The sequence below is a fragment of the Bombina bombina genome, chromosome 3 (assembly GCF_027579735.1).
Source record: "Bombina bombina isolate aBomBom1 chromosome 3, aBomBom1.pri, whole genome shotgun sequence".
NCBI classification, from domain to species: Eukaryota; Metazoa; Chordata; class Amphibia; order Anura; family Bombinatoridae; genus Bombina; species Bombina bombina.
In genome coordinates, this window is record NC_069501.1 from 1,213,102,582 (window position 1) to 1,213,126,087 (window position 23,506).

The window sequence follows — 23,506 nt, forward strand, 5'->3', positions numbered from 1 at the left end:
ATAAACCCCTAGTCTAAATACCTCTAATCTGCCACACCCGACATCACTGAAACTAAATAAAATGATTAACCCCTAAACCGCCACCCCCCACATCGCTAAAACCTAAATAAACCTATTAACCCCTAAACTGCTGGCCCCCAACATTGCAACTACTATAATAAAGCTATTAACCCCTAAACCACTGCATCCCACATTGCAACTACTAAACTAAACCTAAGAACCCCTAAACCCGCTGCCCCTACATCGCTAACACCTAAATAAACCTATTAACCCCTAAACCGCAGCATCCCTCATCACAACTACTAAAAATAGATCTATTAACCCCTAAACTGCCGGCCCCCACATCGCGACACACTAAATCAAACCATTAACCTCTAAACCTAACACCCCCCTAACTTAAAATTAAAGTTGCAATATAACTATCTTAAAATAAATAAAACCTTACCTGTGAAATAAAAAAAAAAAACTAGGCTTAAACTATAAATAAACTTAACATAACTATTTAAAAAAAAAAAAAAAACTAAATTGCAAAATTAAAAAATCTTAACACTACGAAAAAATAAAAAACTAACATTACAAAAAAAACACTAAAATTATGAAAAATAAAAAAATCTAAGATTACAAAAAATAATAAATGAAATTATCCAAAATAATAAGAATTAAACCTAATCTAATACCCCCTATAAAAAACAAAAAAGCCACCCCAAAATAAAAACACCCCCTAATCTAACAATAAACTACCAATAGCCCTTTAATGGGCCTTATGTAGAGCATTGCCCTGAAGCAATCAGCTGTTTTATCAAAACATTTTTTAAAGTACCCCCTAACAGTAAAACCCCTCCCCCAACCAACCCCCCCAAAATAAAAAACCTAACTAAAAAAAAACCTAAGATACACATTGCCCCTAAAGGGGCATTTGTATGGGCAATCAGCTCTTTTTCTGTTCATTAAAATAAAAAATCCCTAATCTAAAAAAAACAAAAAACACCAAAAAAAATAAAAAAAAACCTAAGAGTAAAACCGAAATAGGTACTCACAGTTCCTGAAGTCCGGCGGTTAAGGTCTTCTTCCAGGAGGCTCCATCTTCATCCAAAGGAGGAACATCTTCTATCTTCTTCTCGGAGGTGCAGAGCAGTCTTCCCTTATGTGCGGATCCGGAGCGTTGGTCTTCAGCGGCATGGAGGCCCCTCTTCATTTGATCTCCGCTGCACAGTGAAGATTGAATGCAAGGTACCTCTTTAATATTTTGGGTAACTTGCATTCCTATTGGCTGACATTTTCAATTCAGCCAATAGGATGAGAGATGCTTAAATTCTATTGGCTGGTTTAAACAGCCAATAGGATTTAAGCAGCTCTCATCCTATTGGCTGATTTGAATATTTTAGCCAATAGGAATGCAAGGTACACCAAATATAAAAGGGGTTCCTTGCATTCATTCTTCAGTGTGAGGCGGAGATCGCATGAAGAGGAGACTCAGCGTTGGATGTCGTCGTTGTCGCCATCGTTCTCTGTGGCCTTCATTGTGGTATGATTTTATATTGCTGATAATAGCCGTGGTTTTAAAGAATAAAAACTGTTCGTTTTGGGGGAACTTCCGGGCGGTGGCCATGATAGGTCGCAAGGCTAGCTACTGCTCAAGCTTTGAACGCTAATCTGCATATAATCCACTCTATATACTAAACCGAGCACTGCTTTCTATGTAATCCTTTGTAGTAGAGATAGCTCTTTTAAACAACATCACTATCGCTGGATTTGACGAATTACTCAGCCTACCGGAATGACACAAAGGTTGCGGCCTACCACATAATCCCCCCTGGCAGGCCACATGGGTGACTGTCGTTAAGGAGCAGTAATATCCCGCAAGATACTGCAAAACCTTCCCTATATCAATAATCGGGGAAAGATAGGCCGGTGCCTAGGGCGGCAGATTTGAGGGGGCGGCACTGGCACTATGTTGGCATGGTTGGCGCTGTCATAACTGTCTTAATTTTTATTAATAAAAACAATTTTTCCCGTTCTCCGGTCTTTGCAGACGTCACGTGACGTCACTGACGTAATAGTTCCGCCCGCTTCACACGCCGCCCGCACTATGCCGCCCGCACTGGAGGGAGCTGGGAGCAACACACGTGCACACATGTGATCGCAGGCATTTGGACTCCCCATGGCCTCAGGCCACAGCAGCAGCCAGCGGTACCCGGGCGGGCGTAAGTAAACAACAGTGTGTGAGTCAGTGAGTGACTGAGAGGATCCGATCATGTGACATTGTGGGAGAGAGAGTCGAGAGTACAAACGCAGGACGCAGCAGACAGAGCCACCTTGGAGCTTGGAGGTAGTCACAACTCACGAGTGACATAGCTGAGAGCAACACCGGGCAGCCTGAGAGAGAGTGAGACTTCAAGTGAGTGTCAGTGTGCTGTGCACTGTCTGTGAGTTTTAACTGTTTAGATCGTTAAGGAGGTTTTCATGGGGTGACGGCCCGGGTCATTGCGGCGCTGTATGCCTGGCTGTGGCTTGCTATGTACATCACTACTACACTCTACTGAGTGAATGTTTTTGCCATTTATTTTCAATCTCTGAGAATGTATGGGACATTAATTATTATAGATATATTTGGAAATATTTGTCAAAGTTATTAAACTAAAAATTGCTGAGAGAACATGTATAGACTAAGAAAACAACTTTGCACATGGTTGGGAATCACACAGTGGTGCATTTGATTGGACATGCTACATTTCCCATCTCTAGGGAGATTTTTAAACCCCAATAATTTTAAACATTTTTATCTAAAGTTGTCTACAACAGTAACTCTTTGTGTAGCTGAGACTGTGTAGTTACTTCACTGTGTGCACAGCAGTCAGGCAGGCCAGTGTCATGTTGTGGGATATCATTGTCATTTAAACTTCATGACTGTTAGACTGTGTGTTTGAGCTGCCATTCCGTTATCTCTTTTCTTTGCTCATTAACCATTTCATTGTTCTTGTGAATATAAAAATAGCATAGTTACCAATGTTTATTTGTAATTGCAGCACTTGTACTGTTTACACTACAGAGTTCAGAGTCAGACTGAGATTGTACTATGAAGTAGTCAGACTGTCAGATTAGACTAAATGAAAAAAAGGGCTCAGATCAGAATGTCAGAGAGTTTTAATACACATATTAACTGGAATTTATTTTTTAAATAAATAGCAGTTAATGTATGCAATAATGCAAGCCACTGTTTATTGTATATACAGTACATATGCATTAAAGGCTCATTTAGTGTATATTTTTAATGCAGAAAAATTAACATGGGCTGAGCCTGTGTTTCATCTCACTTTTTTACAAGCCCTGGCTGGTAAACATTTATTTTGAAAATGAAGATAAAAAAAAAGTCACATTACTAACTGAACAAAAAAAAAATTATATGGCCAAAAATGGCCTAAATCTGGGGGGGGGTTTGGGGGTTGGGGGGCAGCAGGATTCTGTGTGCCTAGGGCAGCACAAAACCTAAATACGCCCCTGTGTATCTATAAACTATGTCTCAGCTAAAAAACTAAATTAAGATGTAAAGATGGTTATAAAATACATAATAAATTTGTCTACTATCTCATGGAGTTTCAGATATTACACTCTATTCCCAAATAGGATTTAACTCATATGAACTTGGTTTTTAATTTTAATTTTCACTATCTGGCCCAATCTCCTCCCTTAATTCGGAAATAATTCTGCAGAATGTATAGTTAGACTATTTATACAAAATAGCTAATATCCCATTCAAGGTTGAGGCCATCTGGAATTCTGGTTTTAAGTTTATATATCCAGTACAACTCTTTCCTATCTAGGATTTTGTATTTATTCCCACCTCTTAAAGGGACCTTGGCTATATCTATTAATTTGACCTTAAAATTCCCTTCATTAGTGAAATGTGTTAGATTAAAGTGTCTAGCCACTGTGGAGTCCTTGCAATAGTTTTTGACATCGTTGACTTTCTCTCTCACTCTTACATTGACCTCTCGAGTCATTTTCCCCACATATTGGATTTTGCAAATATTGCATTCCAATAAGTATACTGCAAATTTAGTCTTGCAGTTAGCATAAAAAGAAATATTATACTCAATGTCATCCACAGAAGATCTAAATTTATTAGTGATTTCCATCATATTACAAGTTAGACATGTCCTTGCTCCACATTTAAAGCACCCTTGTTTCCTTAACCAATTTTCCTTGTTAATGGTCACCACATTTGGGACCATGCTGGGTGCTAACTTAGCAGCCAAGGTTTCAGGCTTCTTAGACACAAACTTGCAATTCGTTATATAGTTTTGCAGAATTTGATCACCACCAAGTATTGGAAGATTCTTCTTCAATATTCTCACTATATCAGAAAATTGATTGGTGTATTCTGTAGTAAAAACTATACTATTATCAAATTGCAAGGGAGTGTCTTTTTTGTCCTTAGATCTGTTTTTCATTTTTCTAATTTCCAATTTAGTTTTCTCCAGCTTACTATGGTCATAACCCCTGGCCAATAATCTCATTGTGAGTTCATCAGCCTGTTGGGAATATATTTGATCATCATCTGTGTTTCTTCGCAGTCTAATGTATTGGCCCCTAGGGGCCAGCATAGCCAAAGTTTTGGCAACGTCTATGACGTCATTTGTTTGAGCCACAGTCGACGCCGACCGGAGGGCTTGGAGCGGCCGCTTACACATGAACTACTATGGTTTAAATTTCACCTTAGGGTTACTTACTAATACTCCTAAGTATAATATATCTGCATGTCCAGACTTCACTTTAGCTATTTGACTATAAATGTTATAACATAAGAAAAGTAATCTGTTGATCCCTCCTGAGCTCCAGTTCCTAAGCTTCTTATATGTGAGGTTCTCTACATTTAGCTACTACAAAATTAAGCTGAAGTATATATTTAGATTTTATTGGTGGTTTTGGACCTCATGCTGTTGCCACACGTGTAGTGGTATAGAATAATTATTTTCTTCTATACTCTTTCTTTTTTTAACTCTGGTTCATTGTACTATATGTTACACTTGCATGATTTACATAATATAATACTATAGTATCCATGTTGTTCAATGGCCCAGGTTATTTACACTGCTTTTCATAAATAAACCATTGACCATACTAAGATGGACACAACACTATAAAAATAGGGGCCTACTACAAGTTATATTTCAAGCAATATGAAACACGTAGTGCCCTCTATCTACCCCTACCTGCTACACTACTTTGAGCCTAGAAAGTTTAGGCATCCAAACTCCTCATTTAGATGGTTCATATTAGTCTTAATCCCCTTTCCCACACAGTTTACTCAATAACTATAGGGAAAGATACCCCACTCGCATGTTTTCAATTACCAGATGTTATTATTGAGAAAGAAAAGTAAAAAAGAGGTTCTTCACTTGGGGTTCAAGAGTGACCCCCTCACATTCATGGTTACCTACTACATATTATGTTTGCTGTAACTTTATGTGGTCCAAGAGTCACTTAAATCATACAGTGGGTATACAGCTTGAGTGGCAAAGATTGTTTGTATTGAACGTTTGACTTGTCATTTAACTATACAATGTTTTTATCTGATCCATTTCAGTAGCTTACTCTGTAATTAATTTATTTTTATATTGTGTATTGACAACTACTATATGTTTGCCTTGAAATGAACCTCAATAAAAAAAAAAAAAAACGGATTGTTTTTTTATGTCTGCCTGTCAGTGATTTTTACATTTTATTAGAAGTTACCTATGTCTTAAGCCTAATCATTTTTTTGCAAGGTGGTTGGTGGTTTAGGGGTTTATAGTGTAGTTTATGGGTGTATGTGTACTTTGTAACATTTTTGTTATGAGTTTTGTGAAACATTTTTGTTTTGCAAAATCCTTAACTACTGGTCTCTGATCGCGGAATGGATTATGGCGGTATAAGCTATAACGCACAATCTGTAATACAGGCTCATTAAAAATTCCACACTCAAGAGCCATTTTTTCAGTGCAGAATGGAGAGTTGCAGTGCAGGCTAAAACGCTTGCGGTATAGCTGTACCACCGCGACTTGTAATATGGGAGACGTGCCATTCCGCACGCAAAGACCAATTTTTCAGCGGTATAGCCGTACCGCAAAACTTGTAATTTTGCCCTCTGTTAGTTACATTAGTGCTTTTTTAAAAAAAAAAAAAATTTATTATGATTTTTTTTCTGTAGTTTAGGGATCCCCCTTCCCTCCTCACAATCGATAACTCCGTTTTATGTTTTTCTGTAGTGTAGGGACCCATTCCCCCTCCAAATGATCATATTTGTTTCTGTAGTGTATGGACCCAACCCTACCTCTACCCTACTAAACACTTTGCCATACTGTAGGGACCCACTGCTCTCTTAAACCCTCCTGCCACAGGCCACCCACACACTTCCCTCTTTACCTTTCAAACCTACCCAAAATAGTGTATTGTTTGGTAGTCACCAGTAATAGCTACAAAACTGAAAAACGTCAGTACAATTACATTTTTTTGTTTTAAAGTTATCCAACTTTTCTTCAAACTTAAAATGACATGAAACCCAATTTTTATGATAGAGAATACAATTTTTAGCATCTTCCTAATCTACTTCTATAATACATTTTTCCTTATTCTCTTTGTATCTTTTATTGAAAGAAAATCAATGCACTGCTGGGGAATAATTGAACAAATTGGATGAGCCAATAAAAAGGTGAATGCATGCCACCAACTAGAAGCTTGCTCCCAATAGTGCATCATTCTGTTCATCAAAAGATACCAAAAGAACAAAGCACATTATGATAACAGAACTACAATGAAAAGGTGTTTAAAATAAAATGCTCTGTCTAAATTAAGAATGACAGATTTTGGGTTCCTTTAAACTATAGCTTACAAGAATATGGGACAACACTTGGTGCAGGAGAAAAATTATCACTCAAGCTAATGCTGCATTGTTGGGTGGGCCAGCTGCATATGCCTGCACATTTAAATCCCAAGTTTGAAAAAAAAAATCAAGAATGACAGTATGTTAACTGTCCCTAGAAGCATACATGTAGAAGAAAAGGGCTGAGGATGGCACAGATCGCCCTGAGACAAATGAGGAATGACAACGTTGTTTTAGGGAGTTTGCATCCTGCTATTTTGACAAGTGTCCCGCAAAGCTGATAAATATGCTTGAAGATATAGACATGATAGATTGGGTCCACAGGAGATTATATGGGTTTCAGGAAAAAGACTGAGGGTAACCCTTGCTATCCTTTGGGACAAAGGAAGTGCATTTATGGTCTCATTTGGGGCCTGAACATTCTCGTTTTCCCCTAGCAATTGCTTGGACTCCGGTGGGTAAATGCCGGATGGGGCCATAAATGTTGGAAATATCAGGATTGCCAGTGCGATAGAGGAGCTAATTGCTTCTTACAGCACTCATGCAAATAATGCAAAGGTCCCCACCCTGACTTTAAATGCATGAAGAACCACCCATTGAGGTAAGGGCACCAACGCTTTTGAGGCTGGGCACCAAGGGTCTTGCACTTGTCTGACTTTTCTTGGATTAATAGGATTTCAGTAGCTCTCACCCTTTTGGCTGTTTTGAATTTGAAGAATCAAATCAGCCAATAGTAATGCAAGGTACGCCATTTTGAAACGGCTACCTTGCATTCAAATTCGGTGTACAGCTGTGACTGTATGAAGAGGACACTCCGCGCAGGATGGAATCAGCTTCCAGGATGGCTCCGCTCCACGCCACCGGGAGGAAGACAGAAGACGCCCCCAGGATGGATAAAGATATTGCCGCCTGGATAAAGACTTCTCGCCTCCTGGATGGAGATGGATTTCCGGACTTTAAGAACCATGAGTAGATATTCTGCGGTTACTGTTAGGTTTTTTTTTTCATTTTTGGGGTGGTTTTTTTTAGATTAGGGATTTGGGCTTTTGGAAAAGAGCTGAATGGGTACCTTAGGTTTTTTTTTAAGAGTTAGGTTTTTATTTTGGGGGGTTGGTTGGGTGGTGGGTTTTGCTGTTGGGGGGATTTTGTATTTTTTTTACAAGTTAAAGAGCTGTTTAACTTAGGGCAATGCCCTACAAAAGGCCCTTTTAAGGGCTATTGATAGTTTATTGTAGGCTAGGGGGTGTTTTTATTTTCGGGGGCTTTTTTATTTTTATAGGGCTATTAGATTACGTGTAATTGTTTTTATTTTTGTTAATTTCGTTTATTATTTTTTGTAAGCTAAGTGTTTTTATTTTAAGTAATTCAGTGTTTATTATTTTTAAAAAAAATTCGTAGTGTTAGGTTTTTTAAATTTGTAATTTAGATTTTTTAATTGGTAGTATTTTTTTATTTTATTAGAATAGTAATATTAGTTTAATTTACAGTTTAATGTTAGGTTTATTTTTATTTCACAGGTAAGTTTTTATTTATTTAAATATAGTTATATTGTAATTTTAATTTAAAGTTAGGGGGGATGTTAGGTTTAGGGGTTAATAGTTTAATTTAGTGTTTTGCGATGTGGGGGGCCGGCAGTTTAGGGGTTAATAGGTTTATTTAGTGGCAGCAATGTGGTAGGCCAGAGGTTTAAGGGTTAATAACTTTATTATAGTGGAGGTGATATAGGGGAGGTAATATATTTAAATAGAGTTGGCAATGTGGGTGGGCGGCAGATTAGGGGTTATTCGTTTTATTTAATAGTCACAATGTGGGTGGGCGGCAGATTAGGGGTTAATAAGTTTAATATAGTGTTTGCGATACGGGAGGATTGTGGTTTAGGGGTTAATAGGTAGTTTATGGGTGTTAGTGTATTTAGTTATGAGTTTTGTGAAACATTTTTGTTTTTCAAAATCCATAACTATTGCTCTCAGATGGCAATATGGATCATGTCGGTATAGGCTGTAATGCAAGTAATACCACCAGTGCTATGAAAATCCCACACAAAAAACGTAATTTTTTTGAGTGTGGAATGGATGTTGCATTACAGGCTAAAATGCTTGCAGTATAGCTATACCGACACGACTCGTAATATGCGTTCCTGGCCATTACGCTGGAATTGATATATTTTCAGCGTTACAAGCCATACCGCAACACTTGTAATCTAGCCGAGAGTTAATAAATTGACATAGTTGATATTACGGCTGATTTTCATTGCGAAAATAGTACAGTCTCACTGTTAGTATTTCCTACACTAGTAAACTACAACCACTGATTTTGCATTGTTTTAAAAAAGTGGTTCCCTATATAATGACAATCATTTCCATCCTAATAATGTATTGAGAATTAATTTATTTTAGCCATTTGTGCACTGCAGACTAATGTGATAACTAGCAGCAAATGAAGGAAAAGGAAATTTTCATTAAGCATTACATATAGCCACATAATATCATATTATTCAATATATGGCAATAGTTATTATTTTGGAATAATTACCATCATAATTACAGAATAATGTCTCTGCTAATGATTCTTTTACTAACAAACTATGCAATTCTATGCTATATGTCCAGTAACAATGTCTAATTAAATTATGCACAATATATAGTAACAGTGATTTTTGTCCAAATATTATAGAGTTTAATTAAATTACTCACAATATATGTCGACAGTGATTTTTGCCAAAATATTGTACTGAGTTTAATTACATTACTCACACTATATGTTGACAGTGATTTCTGTCCAAATATTAAAATGATTACAACACTACTTTTGATAATTATACTTTGTATACCTATGTGACAATTAACAATAACGAATGGTAGATTGCCAAGCTGAATGTTGACATAGTACTTTACTGGTTAATATATTGAGACAATTAATAGTTTGGCAGATCCTCACTGTGGTCACAGAATAAATTTATACTGCAAATAGTTTTCTTTCAGTAGACTATGCAAAATGTTACTACAAGTCTGACAACAATGTTTTAACTACTCATTCTATATCATGAGAGTTGTTTCTATTTTACTCATTCTACTGAATAGAACTACACTATACAAACTAGGTGTGGGTCCTCTCAATTAGATGCTATTAACATTATGGATAATTGTTATTGATGCAAGCACTCATTACACTGTACATATAACATATTTTTTTTCCATTTTTTATATGTTTAATAAAAGTTAAATTTTAATAGCTGCTACTACTCTTGTATCACAGATTTAAATAAGCAAATTGTTTTAGTGGTCTAAGTGAGGTGGTGTGCTATTTAGTATACAATTTCTAGTGGAGTTTTTCACCAATTTCCAGTATTGTTTGTCCAGTATACAGCAACCATTTTTCCTACCTTAATACCTACTAGGTTTTGATATTTATAGGGGATACTCCCTGAGTAGTGCCATTCTTTCTCTTTTTTTCTATCTGTCCTCTTTTTTGTCAACAATATGTAGAAATATGTATTTATGAATAAATGGAACATATTATTCTATGTGAAGAACATTGTAATGTGAAATATTCATATCTTCATGTCAGGTTATCACACTTGAGAACATGCAATCAGGTTTATGTGCGAGTAGGGTGTAAGGTCTTTTCCTACTTTTTTTGCTCCGTTTACTTCCTTGGGGAAATACATTAATGCGGTTGTGATATTCTAACTTTGGCTTTTTGCGCACATAAGGTTAGCGCATGAGCAAAAACTTTTGACTTTCAACTTGTAATACACGCAATACCCGACGCAATCAAAAAGCTTTCTTTTAGCAGAGTTAGTGCATGAGCTGGAATTTTAAATAATGCTCCACTCATAAGCTGACCCACTGTAAGTTTTGTTTTGGTATTATGGCAGATGGACCTTCTGCTTTCAAATAAGTGTTGTTAATTTGGTATGTACATATGAGGGTAACATAAAAGATGAGCTTGTTTCATTTGCCTATGGTATGGTTCTGTCAGGTGATCAATGTAACCAAGGTTATCAGATGATAGCTACTTGGACAGGAGACCCCTAATGTTGTGAAAATAGGGATTACTTGCCACATTGTATTGCTTATTTTGGGGGGCTAGGTGTCCCTTTAAAGCCCAGAAAACTGTAAAAGTAACTAAGGGGGCATAAAAACTCTTATTGCAAAATGTCTAATCCTTTCCTTCATGTGATGGTTATTGTGTGTACTGTATGTATTGTATGGTGTCTTATACATACAGTACATTATAGGTGCTTAATTGGAGAAGGTGATCACGATTACCAAGGTGGCCATCTGAAATTTAGGGGTGTGTGGCTTCTTATTTAAAAAAGTGATGTTCTCTATTAACATGAGGACCCTAATACCTCTCCAATTAAATGAGATTAATAGATAGGGAAGTGCTCTTTAATAACCTACATCTACCAACACTAGAAATAAGTTGGTTTCTGGTGGGGCAGGTGATTAATCTTTTTAAACATAATCAGCTGCTTCCTAGCTGAACTAGTGAACCTTTATTAGAAGTAGGGTATTCTACCCTTTCAAATGAGGGATCACTTTTCCCTCTAGCAGAAACCCCCTTAGGGAAAACTGACCTTTAAGTGATAATGCCAGTTTTTGTCATTTTAAGAAAATTAGTTGTATTGGTATGAGTTTGAGATCCCTCATTTGAAAGGGCAATCTCTCCTGAAATTATATATCTTCTATCTATTGGGTACTTATAAAGTGCGAACTACTCACCCGTGAAGGTCTCAAGGTGCTGAGGGAAAGTGGATAGGAGGAGGGGGGAGGGGATGAATGTTCAGTCCAAGAGCCAGGTTTTGATATCCTTTCTGAACTTTGTAAGGGAGGTGGATTGCCTGAGGTGCAGTGGAAGGGTGTTCCATGACTTTGCTTCCATGTGGGAGAAGGATCTTCCGCCCGCTGTGGCTTTGCTGATGTGGGGGATGACTGTGAGAGCTTGGTTGGCCGATCAGAATTTTCTGGACATGTGGGTAAGGAGCTTGAAGGTGATTCTCTTGTTGATGGGGAGCCAGTGAAGGTTCCTTAGGTGTTTGGTGATGTGGCATTGGCGAGGGATGCCAAGGATGAGTCTGGCTGAGGCGTTATGTTGGAGTCTCCTTTGGAGTTTGATGGTGGAGCCGGTGTAGAGTGCATTGCCGTAGTCCAATTGGCTGCTGACGTGGGTGATAGTCTTCTTGGTTTCGGTAGGGATCCACTTGAATATTTTTCATAGCAGGTGGAGAATGTGGAAGCATGTTGAGGTGACGGCATTGATTTGTCATCACCTCAACATGGAGAGTGATGAGTCCAGGATGAGGCCTAAGTTTCCTGCATGGTCGGTTGGGGCTGAAGGGTGACCGAGGGCTGTGGGCCACCAGGAGTCGTCCCATGTGGATTTATTGGGTCCAAGGAGGAGGACTTCAGTTTTGTCTGTGTTCAGTTTGAGCCGGTTGTCATTCATCCAGGCAGCGACTGCTGTCAGGCCTTCGTGGATGTTCCCTTTGGCGGTGGTGGATCTCGGTGATTGAGATGATTAACTGGGTGTCGTCGGCATAGGAGATGATGTTGAGGTTGTGGCGTTAGACGATGGCAGCGAGAGGGGCCATGTAGATGTTGAAGAGGGTGGGACTTAGTGAAGAGCCTTGCGGTACACAGTTGACTGGTGTACGCCGCCACCTATTTTAAATATATTAACCCCTAAACCCCTGAGTCTAACCCTAACACCCCCTAACTTAATTATTATTGAAATAAATCTAAATAATATTAATATTATTAACTAAATTATTCCTATTTAAAACTAAATACTTACCTATAAAATAAACCCTAAGATAGCTACAATATAATTAATAATTAAATTGTAGCTAGCCTAGGGTTTATTTTTATTTTACAGGTAACTTTGTATTTATTTTAACTAGGTACAATAGCTATTAAATAGTTAATAACAGGACCTTCTCCGCCGGTCTTCAGGACAGGTAAGGAGCACTTGGGTGTTAGACGTTTTTTAAGGGGGGATCGGGTGGGTTTTAGAGTAGGGATGTGTGGGTGGTGGGTTGTAATGGGGATAAAAGAGCTGATTACTTTGGGGCAATGCCCAGCAAAAGGCCCTTTTAAGGGCTGGTAATAGAGCTGATTACTTTTGTAATTTAGTTTAGGGTGGGAAAATTTTATTATTTTGGGGGGCTTTTTTATTTTATTAGGGGGCTTAGATTAGGTGTAATTAGCTTAAAATTCTTGTAATCTTTTTTTATTTTTTGTAATTTAGTGTTTGTTTTTTTGTAATATAGTTTAGTTTATTTAATTGTATTTTAGTTTAGATAATTGTAGTTTATTTAATTAATTTATTGATAGTGTAGTGTTAGGTGTAATGGTAACTTAGGTTAGGATTTATTTTACAGGTAATTTTGTAATTATTTTAACTAGGTAGCTATTAAATAGTTATTAACTATTTGATAGCTATTGTACCTAGTTAAAATAAATACAAAGTTACCTGTAAAATAAATATAAACCCTAAAATAGCTACAATGTAATTATTAATTATATTGTAGCTATCTTAGGGTTTATTTTATAGGTAAGTATTTAGTTTTAAATAGGAATAATTTAGTTTATAATATTAATATTATTTAGATTTATTTAAATAATAATTAAGTTAGGGTTAGACTTAGGTTTAGGGGGTAATATAGTTAATATAGGTGGCGGCGGTGTAGGGGGCTCAGATTAGGGGTTAATATAGTTAATATAGGTTGCGGCAGTGTAGGGGGCTCAGATTAGGGGTTTATATAGTTAATATAGGTGGTGGCGGTGTAGGGGGCTCAGATTAGGAGTTAATATAGTAAATATAGGTTGAGGCGGTGTAGGGGGCTCAGATTAGGGGTTAATATAGTTTATATAGGTGGCGGCGGTGTAGGGGGCTCAGATTAGGGGATAATAAATTTAATATAGGTGGCCACGGTGTAGGGGATCAGATTAGGGCGTAATACATTTAATAAAGCTGGTGGCGGTGTAGGGGGATCAGATTAGGGGGTAATACATTTAATATAGCTGGCGGCGGTGTAGGGGGATCAGATTAGGGGGTAATACATATAATGTAGGTGGCGGTGGAGTCCGGGAGCGGCGGTTTAGGGGTTAAACACTTTATTAGGGATTGCGGCGGGGGGATTGCGGTTGAAAGGTAGATAGACATTGCGCATGCGTTAGGTGTTAGGTTTTATTTTGCAGGCAGTTTATGTAGTTACGGGGCTCCAATACTCAGCGTAAGGCTTACTACGCCTGCATTTTGTGGCGAGGTGAAAATGGAGTAAGATTTCTCCATTTTCGCCACGTAAGCCCATACGCTGTATATTGGATACCAAACTGTGCGGCTTTTATATACCAGTCTATGGGCCAAAAAACTACGGCCGAAGGGTGATATATATATGAGCGTAACTTCTATGTTACGCCGTATATAGGATACCAAACCATATTTGGCATCGCCGGCTTTTGCGGGCGATGCTGCATATCGGATCGGGCCCTAGATTTTAATATTTAGGGAAAAAACTTACTAGTGAGGAGAGAAATAGTTAAAATCCCCTCAGTGTTAATTTCTTAACCATGCATTCTGATTTTTTACAGATGAAAGTTATATACCAAATAAAATAATAATAATAATAACTGTGACAACCATGGTTAACTAACTCTGCACCAGTAATTATTTGGCACATAAAGGATAACCCTTTCCACTTTAAACAATTTGTCACAGTCTAGCCACTCCAGGCAAGCCTGTGACTTAGTTCAGTGGGTGCAAGGGTTAACAAACATTCTCTAGTTTGTTCAAGACCTAGAAAAAAATGTCCAAAACTCCCCTTTAATGCTACTTACACTAAATTATCTCTAAGCTGTCACCACCTGCGATTTATTATATGGAAAAGTTTAAGGAAAACCCAGAATAACAAAATAAAATCTCCAAATACAATTTAGCAAAAGTCTAAGTTAAAGAAAAGACAGTATTAATACTAACAGTCACTCTCAGTAACATGGTTCAAATATTAGACAAAGGCAAAACTTTAAAAAGGAACATTTATTATAAACAAAAAAGGAGTGAAAGTGCATTGATACAAGAATAAGATGTGAACAAAACAAAATTACAAGGCAAATAGGTTTTAAAATAAAACTGAGACAAACAGAACTAATACATTTACCCGAAACATAGTTTCTGCTTCCAGGGAAATAGAAATTGGAAAATGGTCAGACACCCTGTTATGAACAGCTTCCCATGTACAATAACACAATTTGCGTGTCATGTTCACAACTATATAAATGACAAAATCTTCTCAAGTTCCTAGGCTAGCCTTTTCTAGGACGAGGGGTAAGATAGTCCACTCCCCGCATTTACAACCTTACATTCTAAAGTAGAGCAAATCCTGAATTTATCCCAGGAACATATTTTCCAGATACACTTAAGTTACCTGCCAGATAGCCCAATACAGTTTTTAGGCTACAGGGAACATTTTCATACTAAACAACATATATTTTTCATTTTTTATTACTCCAAGGCATTATTACTTATAAATATATTTCTCTGCAGGGTTAGTTGGGTTAGTTGTCCCGTCAATGACATCTGGTCCCTGCAACAGTGACACACTATCACTAATCAACCATGTCAGATTTTACTGCTATCACAGGCTGGTACCAGGCTTTAGAAAATACATTAAAAGTTAGTGATGTGCATGTTCCAGGCTTCAAAGGAGTGATATATGAACAAATAATATTTGTGTCAATTTTCCCCCAGATGTAATAAAACTAATTATTTACCAAAACATTATCTTTTTTTGTCTTAGATAGTTCTGATAAAGGTTTATAAATAGCAGAGAGATACAACAGAAAAAAAAAGAAAGAAAAGTTAACCTCTGTCATCCTAAAATCACAAGGTTTTCATGATAATAATAATATTAATAATAATGTTGTCACAGATGCCTGATTTTTTAACTAATTCATATAGTCATAAAATGGATATTTATATGATACCTCCATGATGGGAAATGAGACTTTAACACCTGTATTGTATAATCTTACCAGGGATAGCTTCACAAAAAATTTCAACAATTTCCTGATCTTTTCTGGCTGATTGGTGTATTTGTTTGAATCTATTTTTTTTTTCAAATGAAGAATTGTAGTGTTACACATTTTCTGTGGCTGGATTACCATCACGCTGCACTTCCTCAATTCTAGGTTTCCTGGCTGCTAATTGATGCATGCCTCAGAAAGGTGATTTTTTTTTTATTGCAGATAGTGAGAGATTAGGAGTAACTGTAACACTAAGGACTGTGCTGCAGACCCTGTCCACTCGAGTGGTGCTGAAAATTGATGGAGTCCCCATATTGGAAAGTGATCTTTTTCAGTACCCAGGGAGGTCATGCTGACTGTAGAATTCCTCAGTCTAGCTAGATCTGGAATCCCACCCCTAAACATGATAATAATAATAATAATAATTTTACATATATTCTTCATCATTATATTATGCCCTAGTTATCTTTTCTTAATACTATTTATTAAAACTAATACAAATCAACAGACTCATCATGTTTTGCAGAGGTTGTCTAAAACATCACTAAATTGGGAATAGAACAATGTCTACTGCAGTCTTGGAGCTGATACTTGAACATCTTTAAATAAGTTTGCTGACAATAGCTGACCTGCTAATAGGACAAATATGACAGTTATATCAATTTAGCCTTAGGGAATGTGACTAGCAGCAAAATTACTCTTTACAATATCAGCAGTTTGCTTAATAAATGTTGTTCATATTTTCTAATCGGAAATAAAGGCAATGAGCTTTTTAGTGTCCTGTAAAAAGGGAAAAAAATGTTTGTATAATATATTTATAATGTGAAGGAAGATGTAGATACAAATGGAAATTCAAAACTTAATCTATGCACTCCCTAACACACTGACACACATAGAAAAATAACTAACACCATAACCAGAAGCTCATTAATTTTGCAACAGATGATTTTTGGAGGGATTCACAAAGTTTAAAGGTCTAAAGTCAAAAGAAAAACCTTCATGTGTCTGATTTATTTCCAGCACTATATGGTAGCACAGTTTGAAACAATGTTTGAAACAATGTAAGCATAATGGGCTAGATTAGGAGTTGTGCCCTATTGTTAGCATGAGGAAAGTAAGCGCGATCATAAAGTCACAGAGGCCTATTTATCAAGCCGTCAACAGCAAATACGCTTGGATTCCGCAGCGTAATTGTGGCGAGCCTGATTCGCCCTATTTATCAAAGCCTACAGACCGGCAAAAGTTGAAATTTGTGACATAACAGTCTCAATCCGACACAGATCGATGCTTACATCATTACAGATGTTCCGAATACAAATTCGGCACTATCTGACTACTTTTGCCATTTATCAAACTTCTAACAGGTACGCTCGCCACTATTCCGGCCCAGCATACCTGGTTTTCAATCCGCCACCCTGAAGTCCGCGGATGCCATAGGAATCAATGGGAGTCTGAAAGCAGCGAAAGCTTATGTTCGATGCTGCCAGATATCCTATTGATTTCTATGGTAAAGTTTACACCTAACACCCTAACATAAGCCCCGAGTCTAAAAACCCCTAATCTGCCGCACCGACATCGCTGCCACCTACATAAAATATATTAACCCCTATCCCACCGCTCCTGGACCCACCGCAACTAAATAAATGTATTAACCCCTATCCCACCGCTCCCGGACCCCGCCGCAACTACAATAAAAGTTATTAACCTCTATCCCACCGCTACTCGACACCACAACAACTAAATTAAGTTATTAACCCCTACCCCGCCGCTCCCGGACCCCGCCATAACTAAATAAAAGATATTAACCCCTATCCCTCTGCTGCCAGACCCCACCGCAAATAAATAAATGTATTAACCCCTATACTGCTGCTCCCAGACCCCACCACAACTAACTAAATGTATTAACCCCTAAACCCCTGGCCTTCCACATAACTATCACTTACTAAATCTATTAACCCCTAAACCGCCAGCCCCCTCCATCACCATAAACTAAATTCAGCTATTAACCCCTAAACCTAACAACCCGCTAACTTTACATTAAATATTAACTCATCCCTATCTTATAATAAATTTAAACTTACCTTTAGAATTAAATTAAACTATATTTAACTACTAATTAACCTACCCTTACTAGTAAACTAAAATTACATTAAACGAAATTAAACTACTAATTAACCTAGCCTACAATAAACTCCCAATGGCCCTTAAAAGGGCCTTTTGCAGAGCTTTGACCCAAAGAAATCAGCTCTTTTACCTGCAAAAAAATACAAATACCACCTCAACAGTAAAATCCACCACCCACAACCAACCCCCCAAATAAAATTCTATCTAAAAAACCTAAGCTCCCCATTGCCCTGAAAAGGGCATTTGTTTGTGCATTGCCCTTAAAAAAGCAATTAGCTCTTTATCCGCCCAAAGTCCCTAATCTAAAAATAAAACCCACCCAATAAACCCTTAAAAAAAATCTAACACTAACCCCCGAAGATCCACTTTTTTGAAGACCAGACATCCAACCTCTACAAAGTGGCAGAAGTCCTCAGCGAAGCCGGCAGAAGTCTTCATCCAAGCGCTCCGAAGTCTTCATCCAAGCGGTCCTAAGTCTTCATCCAAGCCGGCAGAAGTCTTCATCCAGACGGCATCTTCTATCTTCATCCATCCGGAGCGGCTCCATCTTCAAGACATCCGGCATGGAGCATCCTCTTATTCCAGTGTCTTCTTTACAATGAGGTTTCCCTTTAAATGACGTCATCCAAGATGGTGTCCCTTACATTCCGATTGGCTGATAGAATTCTATCAGCCAATAGGAATTAAGGTAGAAAAAATCCTATTGGCTGTTGCAATCAGCCAATTGGATTGAGCTTTCATCCTATTGGCTGATCCAATCAGCCAATAGGATTGAGCTTGCATTCTATTGGCTGATTGGTATCCCCTGCATTTGAACATGCCAACACCCATAATAGATTTAGTGCCTTAAATGGCACTGAGTCACATTATTATGATAATGGACCTTCTGACTCACTTGCAGTTACGGATACCCATTCATCATCACATTTTTTAGAATTACGCCCGAGACAACAAACATGGAAACAAGATAGATGGATGAAGATAGCCAGTTACTTAGTCTTCCTAACACCATCCACAGAAATGAGGGTGTAGAGGACGTAATACAGCCCTCAAAAAGGCAAGACTACAGGGACTAAGTAGAGGCATCTTTAACTTATCATCCCATATTTTGACAGATGACGAGATTAGGATTTTAGGCAAAGGATTATCCTTTAGTCCGATTAATAAACACAACACCTTTTCTCTTTTTGTGGATCTCAATTGCTTCACTCAGAAACTCTCGATGCAAACAAATTTTGCAGAGCAGCAACTTAGTGATGACTCTAGGTTACCTATTTTGACAAAGACCAATGGATTCTAGGCTTACCTTTGTTATAGCTATATGCGCACTAACTTTAGGAATAAATCTAATTATATTCCTAGACTTAATAACAATGCTCATATAGAGATATTTAAACAACTAGTAAGTGATTATTTTGGCCTAATTCCTAAAAATACAAACCTTTATGGTAATGAAAAATGAGCTTTGGAAACTCTTAAGAATGATCAGTCACTAGTTATTAGACAGGCTGTCAAGGGTGGTGGGATCATATTTCAGGATCTGACTGACTACCTTTTGGAGGCCAGAAAGATCCTTCATGACACATCATACTATACTATCATACTATGACATTTGATCCCACTTCCAAATTTATGACTATACTGAAGGACCTTATTGAATATGGATTTAAGAAAGGCATGTTAACAAAAAAAGAAAAATAGTTCCTTGTTCCTAAAGAGCCCAATCAAGCTTTTTACTATCATCTTCCTAAATTACATAAGAACTCCACCAGTCCACCGGGTCATCCAATAATAGCTGGAATAAGGAGTTTAACTGATAATGCATCCTCCTATGTTGATTACTTTTTGCAGAAATATGTGGTAGGGCTCGAATCTTATATTCGAGACTCCTCAGATTTAATTAATAAAGTTGAACTATTGGTCATCACACGCGACCTTATTTGGATCACGTGTAATGTCCAAGCATTGTACTCTAATATTCCACATAATTTGGGAATTCAAGCGGGTTCCAGCTATTTGGAGACAGATATTTATTCTACAATTAATTTCATTCATCCTGCAACACAACTACTTTGTGTGCCAGGATGAATATTACCTCCAAGTAAAGGGGACAGCCATGGGTACCAGGTTCGCCCTAAGTTATGCTAACTTATATATGGGGTCTTTTGAACAACAATATATATATATATATATATATATATATATATATATATATATATATATATATATATGTCTCAGCCTTTGGGGCAAGCCTGGTATTCTATGGTAGATTTATAGATGACCTGATTTTCGTTTGGAGAGGTGACCAAGCATCAGCGGGAAAGTTTGTAGAACACCTTAATAACAACAATAAATGTCTCAAATTTACTAGCTCAATTGATAGTGAAACTATAGTTTTTTTAGATCTCAATCTTCGCTTTGAGAATGGGAAGATTATTAGCAATACCCATTTCAAGGCGGTCGATTGCAATAGCTATCTTGATTTCACTAGTAATCACTACTACCCATGGAAAAGAAATGTGCCCTATGGTCAATTCAAACGCGTCCGTAGGAATTGCAGTACTCTTGCGGACTATGAAATACAAAGTAGGGTTCTGAAAGAAAGATTTCAGGAAAAAAATTTCCCCAACATATTATAGACAGTGGTTACAAAAGGGTGAAATTTGATAATAGGAGTCTATATTTTCAGAAAAAAACAGATATTACATCAACAAGAAATAATGTAAAAAATCGTACAATGTTTATTACACAATATAATTGTAATCATGATTTGATAAAACAATTTATTAGTAAACATTGGAGTATTCTTACCAAGGATCCAATATTAGGGAAATTGATCGAAACAAAACCTATAGTAGTTTTCAAAAAAGCACCTAATTTAAAAACTATTTTGGCACCGAGTAAAGTTGTCAAAAATAAAAAAGAGTTCCGATCTGAAACCTTAGTGACTAAAAAAGTACCTATAATAGGATGTTACAAATGTAAAAATAAAAAGTGCAAAATGTGTGACCATATTGCACATAACACACATTCTTTTCGGTCGAATGTTACCAAAAAAGCATATTCTATGGTGAGCCATATGTCTTGTGCATCCAATTATGTGGTGTATCTTTTGCCCTGTTTTTGTGGTAGCCAATATATAGGGCGCACCTCTAGGTGCCTTAGTACCAGATGGTCAGAACATTATCATAATATTAAGAACAATTTTAAACTACATAGTGTACCTAGACATTGCCATTTGAAACATAATGGTAGAATAGATTGTTTTATTATTACACCAATAGAACATATTCCTAAGTCAGATCTATATAACTATTTTTTTAGGTTAAGACAAAGAGAGACATATTGGATTCATAAACTTCAGACATTACATCCATATGGTCTCAACATGAATGTAGATTTAGCAGCATTCCAATAAATTATGGGATATATTACCATACATTATTGGAGGTTAGAATAGTAATATATTTTCCGACTAGAGGCTAGCATTATGAGATTAGTAGGTAAAGTTTTTTAGACTGTATATATGGGAGGTCAAACATCTGGTAACTTGGATAATTGTGGGGGGACCCACATGTGTGATCTTATCATCCTCCTACACTGATAGTCCCTCTGGGGCTAATATTCTATATCATTATTGTTATTCTATTTGGGGCCAATATCCATTTTTGTAATAGGCAAATACACATATCTAGGATAGACTAGCTCCCTCGGCAGATAGAATCCATAATAAACTGCTAGAACACACTAGCTAGCATATTCATTAGACTATATACTCCAATCTGACAGAAGGTTAATTACATGACAGAGGGTGCTGATTTAGTCATCAGTGCTATATATTTCAATATGAGAGCAATGTCCTTTTACACATTAGTGTGTTATGAATCGCCTAATATATAGTTGGTATTAGATATATTAATCAATTTATTTAATATTTTACATACAATTCCCGAGATTGCTGTATGTGGTAGGATATGGCAATATTACGATAATATTTTTATTTAGCATTTTGAATGTATGTAATAATAATGTGGATCTAATTTTGTACGCTTGACCATGGCATTAATAAGTTTACCTAATAGGGGATGGGACTTATACCATGATTAACACAATTTGCATGTTTTATGGGTGTGTGAAATATCCTACTATCTGATTGGTTAGAGGGAGGTATTAATAGAGCAAGGTATTAGCTTGTATTTTACAGCCTGATGAAACAGCTCTGCGTAGCCGAGAGATGTGTGGCTGAATTTTATATGTTTTAATAAATTTGTTTTAGATTTTCATTCCCTTGCTCACGTTTATTTGACTACCCTTCACTGTCAACTGTTTTGCATAGCAAGCGTGTTGGCATAGGTGATTGCTGGGCTTCCTCATACACACCTCCTGAATCAGTTGTGCAGATTGGTGCTACCACTAGAAGGCGTTGGGAGTTTGCTGCCCCTGATTGGTGAGACTCATCCACATAACCTGACTGCGGATTTTGCTGATTGAGTCTGTCGGGCAACAGGTCCCGGCCTGCTGTTTCTGGAATCACGAGTGCCGCTCCTCATATGAGTTTAAAATCGTCTGTTTGTTTGTTTCGTTATATCTGACGATACTGCTCTATGTGGCGCCTTCTTATTCTGTTCCACAGGACATCCATTTGAGCTCAATCCTATTGGCTGATTGCAACAGCCAATAGGATTTTTTCTACCTTAATTCCTATTGCCTGATAGAATTCTATCAGCCAATCAGAATGTAAGGGATGCCATCTTGGATGATGTCATTTAAAGGGAAACCTCATTGTAAAGAAGACGTCGGAAGAAGAGGATGCTCTGCGCCGTTTGTCTTGAAGATGGAGCCGCTCCGCGTAGGATGGATGAAGATAGAAGATGCCGCCTGGATGAAGACTTCTGCTCGGTTGGATGAAGACATCTGCCGGCTTCGCTGAGGACTTCTGTCGCTTCGTTGAGGATGGATGACGGGTCTTCAAAAACTGTAAGTAGATCTTCAGGGGTTAGTGTTAGGTTTCTTTAAGGGTTTAATGGGTTATGGGTTTTAATTTTCTATTAGGGACTTTGGGCGTAAAAAGAGCTAAATGCCCTTTTTTTTTTAACATTTTTATTGAGGAACTGCATAGTACAAATAGCAAACATACATAAGAATGTACATTGGTGATAATACAGATGTTATATAATAAACAGATATTCATTAAGTATTTAGAGAGTCCTCTGTTTTTGTTTATGATTTCTGCCCCTGTAAATACAATTCAGGTTCGCTCTTGGACCTTACTATTTAATTTAAGGTAATGTTAGGGACCATTATGAACAAAATAGAGAAAGCAGTATCAACGAAAATAAAAGAAAAAACAAAAAGATAAACCAAACACACAAAGAGATAAACATTATGGGAGAGAGACATGGATTAAACCTTCAGGTATCATTCTGAAGAAGACTAGTAAATTCACACTCTATATTTTGTGTTCTACAAGGGGACAACACAGCATTGAACA